At 34.4% G+C, this 5,799-nt stretch overlaps 1 long non-coding RNA gene and 1 pseudogene across 1 annotated transcript; both read right to left on the reverse strand.

The window, feature by feature from the left end:
* Positions 1–295: 295 nt before the first annotated feature.
* Positions 296–695, reverse strand: LOC126767422 (uncharacterized). Its single transcript, XR_007669091.1, has 2 exons — positions 619–695; positions 296–552 (listed from the first exon to the last, which is right to left on the reverse strand). It is a non-coding gene; the product is annotated as an uncharacterized LOC126767422 (long non-coding RNA).
* Positions 696–1,572: 877 nt separating this feature from the next.
* LOC126767423 (kelch-like protein 1) lies at positions 1,573–2,430 on the reverse strand (annotated as a pseudogene).
* Between the last annotated feature and the right edge of the window lie 3,369 nt (positions 2,431–5,799).

Below are 5,799 nucleotides of genomic sequence, written 5' to 3' on the forward strand. Positions count from 1 at the left end.
AACGTTTCGAGAATAGTTTGTTGTATTTTTGATTTTTGTTTTGCATATAGCATTTGCATACAAAATTATATAATCATTCAATTATTGAAACACATTGTAAATATTCATTTGGAAACTGAAAGCATTACAAAACGAAACCACTGCGCTTCGCATTTTTCTCGTGAATCAATTACAAATAACTGTATACGCAAGAGTATGTTTTGTCCTGATTCTGTAGATATTGAGATGTAGGAGGATATTAACTAAAACCTGTGTAGCATACAAAATATATGACGCATTTTCCAAAACGAGAAAATCAGATTTGTTGGTATTTATTATAAAAGAATTTATTACAAAAAATATATTTATTAATATTGGTTATTCATTCGACGTCAGTAAGGCTACTGGCACAACAAAACAGGAAATAACATCAGTTCCGGGTGATGCGCACTTTTGTTCCCAACGGTTACTTTCCTCGTCATAGACTGATACACCATCGACACCAATAACCCATAGTTTATTATCTAGCGATACGCAAGCTTTATAACCATGGCCAACATTCAAAGAGCAAATCTGTGATATTTTTTCAAGAATACTCAGTTTGCCCTCCAGCAATTGACAAAAATCAACTTAATATACCTTAGACCATGTGTCCTGCTGAGGATCGTATCGTTCAAAATTTATCGTGACCTTCATGTGCAGCTGCCTGTAATATAAAAAGTAGCAATAAACGTTGTACTTAATTTCAATAGAACTAAGAGGGCGACTAAATAAATCAGTGCTGTTTTCAATTAGACAATTTTCGTAATTTTTATTGAAGCGGAGCTACTTTTCTTGGTTTTGAAACTTCTAGGAAGACTTGCACCAGAAATCAAATGGACTCTTATTGTAACGGTAATCTCATTCACAAATAAATTGGAAGACTCTGACAGGATATGAATTCTGTAGTAAAAGAGATCCAAGGAATCGAATGTTAATATTTAAACACTTAAGTAAAGACGTGGTAAAGAAGGGTATATTTCTTCTACTCTTCCTCTTTCTTTCCAAATTAGGACTTGATGAACGTTGTACTTATATTAATAATTATATTAATCAAACTTAATCAGGTGAATGTGGTGACATTCTCATGTTCGCGCATGAAGTCCAAGTATTCGAATCCGGGTTGTAGCATTCGACGGATTTTGAATTGGGGCCATTAAAACCGCCCATTATAAAGATTTTGCCATTCAAAGTCACTGCACTGGCGTCATATCGTCCAACATTTAAGCTGCTCACGAACTCCCAACCATCAGAAGTCGTATATCTGGAAATAAACAAAAGCTATGAAAAGAATGCACATCTCTAAACTAAAGCGTCAAAAGTCACATTTCGTCACGCTGAGTAGTCTATTAATAAAAATCTAGAATTATTCTAAAGAAGTCGTTGACAATGTAAAAGAGTTGGAGTTTTATAAAGTCTGATTCAATCAGATCATAATATTTCATTGAATTCCCTTCTTTTTAAATATCTAGTCTAAAGTGCCATTAAACTTAAAGTCAGCCTTTAATTGTTAAAGCTCACGATCACCATCGTCAGGTAATTCGTTAAACGTATTTACCTTTCCACCGACGACAGAACCTTTTTCCCATCAAAACCACCAATTGCGTATATTTTACCATTTAATTCAACAACGCTGTGCGAGTTTCTTTTGTTTCATGGCGGGCAAATTTTGCCATGACTTATTCCATATATTCCAGCTGCAGACGATGTTGGATGTGACACCACTTTTATTACCGCCAATAAATAATATATTATCATCCTTTAAAATAGTTCTATAACAAATGTGGTCGCATTTTATGCTCGCATATTCTTGCCACTTGTTCTCAGCTTTTGTTATATTGCAGCAGTTCGTGATTCATCTATTCCAAAAATATTGGACGTACATTAATTAAAGAATATCATTTTTGAATATAAGCCACAGTGTGCGTTTACCCATGTTTCCACAGAACAAAGTGCGAGCAATGTTTTCTCACAATTTGCAGCACGTGGTTCTGTAAATCGCATATTTATCTTTGTTCGTGCTTCCGGCTTACTGATCCACGATACCGCCTTGAAAGCCAGCAACTCACACCCAGGTAATGGCTGTATGTTGTCAACAGAAAGTCCATCGAATTGGGGTAAGCCGGAGACAAGCTATTAAAAGGGCAGTTGTTCTTGACGCGCAGAAACATCGTAATTGAAACCAGCGATTTATGGCATCGTAGGCATCTTCCTCATAAGTTATATTCAAATTATCAGATTCCAAAATATATTTCAATTTTTACGTCAAAAATTCAGGAACTCATCGCTTTGGCTGATCTAGTATTATCAGAAACAAAATTTCAATTATTGGAAGTACCGCTATTCTGAGACATTACGTGTATATTTAGACTTTACCTCCATGAAATTCTTCGTTCCGTATTCAATGAATTTCTGCTTAAGGAGTTACATCGCGTTCTCGCTCAAGCATAAGCGTCGTGTAATGTGTATTCATCTATATGTGCCATAAGGTACTCACACACCTTGTTATGGCATCGTCCAATTGTAATAGGATTGCCGCCTTCAGCATGGCACCGACATTGTTAACGGTAATCAGCGCCCGGCCGCTGTAACAAAAGGTTATTAGACGTTCAAAATATCGCTATCGATATCATTTATCTCGATGATAGATTATTGAATTGATCGCTATTGAAAGATTCTCAGTAAAGGACTCGCTGCTGCGAGTATCAAACGATGCGCGGGTACACTGTGCAATCCAAAAATTAAAAAATATTAATCTAAATCATTTTATGAAAGCTGAGGATAAAGTAATACTTACAGAGCAGAGGGTTAGAAACTTTGAATGTCACATCGGTTAGAGACTGTTCGTCGTAGAACCTAAATATTTTCGCCATTAATTTCCTCCATGTAAGTGTTTAGCGCACTAGAACTGTCTGAAGAGCAAGTGTTTGGGCAGAACTTGAGGCCATTATTATTTTTACTGAACTTTTTCTTTTGTAATAAATAAAATACAATATTATATAAATTGCTTTAAATAAGTAAATTGAAGTCGATCTTTGCTTTCAAGTTATTTAGTGTGCCCGTATATCTACTGATGTTTGAAATGACTGGACCTTTTGAGACGATGAAATATATTTTTTAAAAATCAGAAAAAAAAATTCTAAAAATCGAAATCGGACCACAAGTTTGCAAACTTTCAAATATCGAATACGTGTTGCCTGTTCTACATTTCACTATTTACCGTTTAACTTTTTTACCGAAAATAACGGTCAATCTGTGAGATATAAGATTGAATTTCAAGCAACAGCGCTCCTTATAATAATGCACCATTGCGTTAAGAATAGAAAATTGAGGCAATACTAACACTATTTCCATTTTCGAATTACCGTTTCGGTTTGCATGCATACATTTCGGGTCAATAGTTGCTGAGTTACTCTCTTTCTGATAACGTTGTTTAAGTAATCAAGATAAGATTGATAGTCTTATCAGTGATCGTAGAACATTGAATATAAGAATATTTCATTTTCAAAATTATCACTTAACTATAAAATCGAATGTTAAGATTCGATTCTTTTGAGTGACTTCTCGAGTCCAAAACGGAGTTCGGGGTTTTACCAATATACTAAATTTTGGAATTAGCACACTGAGCGCTGCAATTACGAATCGTTCTCAACTGTTGACTCATACTTTACGTCGGACCGGATGAATTCTCGGCACAGAATGCATGCACATATGTATGTGCAAAATAAATATTCTTTGTTGTTCTACTTGCTTCATGAAACACAAAGTTATTCAAAACGTCGATGTAATTCCCGTTATTACAATAAAGTATAGAAACAATAATCGAAATGACTAACACTTATGCTTATCAACATCTCTCATTATTTTCTTGTAAATACATACCGGACATCTAGTAGATGTACATATATGTATGGTGTGAATGTAAACTTACTCGTCACAGCAGCAATTGAAGATAATTGAACTGATTCACTTTGCTATTCGCACAATAAATACATAGATAACTTGATCAGAGAATCTCTTTTTGCTCTCTCGCTTGTCAGCTGGCAGAGCACCCTGATCTGTTTTCTGAGCTGGCAACAAAACAGAATCAGGGTGCCGTCAACCAGCAGTTAGAGAAAAAAGGCGGGATGCCAGAATAATAGCGGTAAATGAACTGCCAAAATCAGTTCGTTGTTAAAATTCGTTGAAGGTTGTGATTATTTATTATTATTTATTATTATTAATTTAGTGCAGCTTTACAGTAAAAAGTGCGTAAGTTCATTACGGAGTTATGAAGAAGTAATGAATGTTTTTAAAAGATATTTTTGTGTCTTATAGGAAATATGCCGCAATCAAAGAAATGTGTAATGAGATTGCAGAGACAGTAACGTTTTTTCAACTTCCCAAATCAGGAGAAGGATGATGCCAGGTAGAAATTTAATACTTATTTAAAGTTTTGTAGTAATTAATATTTATTTGTTAATAAGTGGTTAAATAGTTGTATAAATAAATAATAGTAGTCACGATGTAATTATTATAGTAATTTCTTTGTTTTAGGTTTTAAGCTGATTTTTCTTAATTCTTATTAGTTTTACTATATATTATAAAAATATTATTAGATAGACAGCATGATGTGAGATACTAGTCATCTTTTTGTTTTAGCTTTTAACTCAATTTAACTTCATTTCTATTAGTTTTAATATAAGTTGTATTAGGCTCTTAAAAATGTTGGTTGTTGTAAATCGCGTTTGTTGGTTGAAGCATGTAATAATAAATAGTCAAAATTATTTTATTTAAAGACTTTTTAAGGTTATGAGTTATTTTAACATTTTTATTAGATTTAAAAATTTGGCTGAATCTTTTTTTGGTGTGGGCAAAACAGGCCTAAATTTATGTACGCCTGTGAGCGCCATTTCTGCAGAGAAATGAGGATGGGAAAAAACTTGATGACCTTTGCTGTACCTAATAATAATTTACCAAATGTACCTGCACCCAGTCTTCAGGTAACCAAATTTTGGCTCCCAAGATTCTCCGATAGAAATGGGGAGCAGATGTTTACCCACAATTGTGAAAAAACGCGCTTCAGTGTCACGATACGAGCAATCTAAATTTGCTCGCATCTGTCGAAAAGGGCTCAAATAAAAAAGGGATAATGTCTTTGATCATGGGGTCAAGACATTGGGTTTTATAAACATTTATTTTAAGATGAAAGCTATGTGAAAAGGGAGTCAAACAAATTTGGGTCTGACAAGGGTGAACAATAAAGACCCCTTTGTTGAGGAGAATAGGAAGTTGAAGGCTAATTAGAAGAAAAAGATGAAAGATTAGTTCCACCGGGACCAGTTGTCGAAACCCTTTTGCTGAAAATTTGAAAAAAAAGAAAAATTTGAAAGACACGGAAAGGGGGTTTTAATTCCCCCCCGGCCCTTTTTGTAGCCCCCACAATTAGAGGGCCCTAGTGAAAAAAAGTTTTTAAAAAAAATAATAGGCACCCTAAAAAGGGGTTTTGATACAGCTTTTCCCAAAAAACCCCTTTTGGGGTATACTTTTTGTCTCCCTTTGCTTATAGACACCTAAAATCTCTCCTTTGGGGTTTTCCCCAAAGAGCGAACACTTGATGCCCTTTTTTCTTTCCCAACAACTGTGACTCAAATGTGGTTTTCTCTTTTTTTTAGGACAGAATAAATTTTTCCCCTTTAAAATTTTTAATAGGGTCTTACTGGCCCATTTTTAGAACTAAAATTCTTTGGGGTTTTCTCATCTTGGATAAGGGTGGCAAAAAAGTATCCCTTTTTTTTTTAA

This window comes from Bactrocera neohumeralis, unplaced genomic scaffold (assembly GCF_024586455.1).
Source record: "Bactrocera neohumeralis isolate Rockhampton unplaced genomic scaffold, APGP_CSIRO_Bneo_wtdbg2-racon-allhic-juicebox.fasta_v2 ctg6236, whole genome shotgun sequence".
Classification (NCBI taxonomy): domain Eukaryota; kingdom Metazoa; phylum Arthropoda; class Insecta; order Diptera; family Tephritidae; genus Bactrocera; species Bactrocera neohumeralis.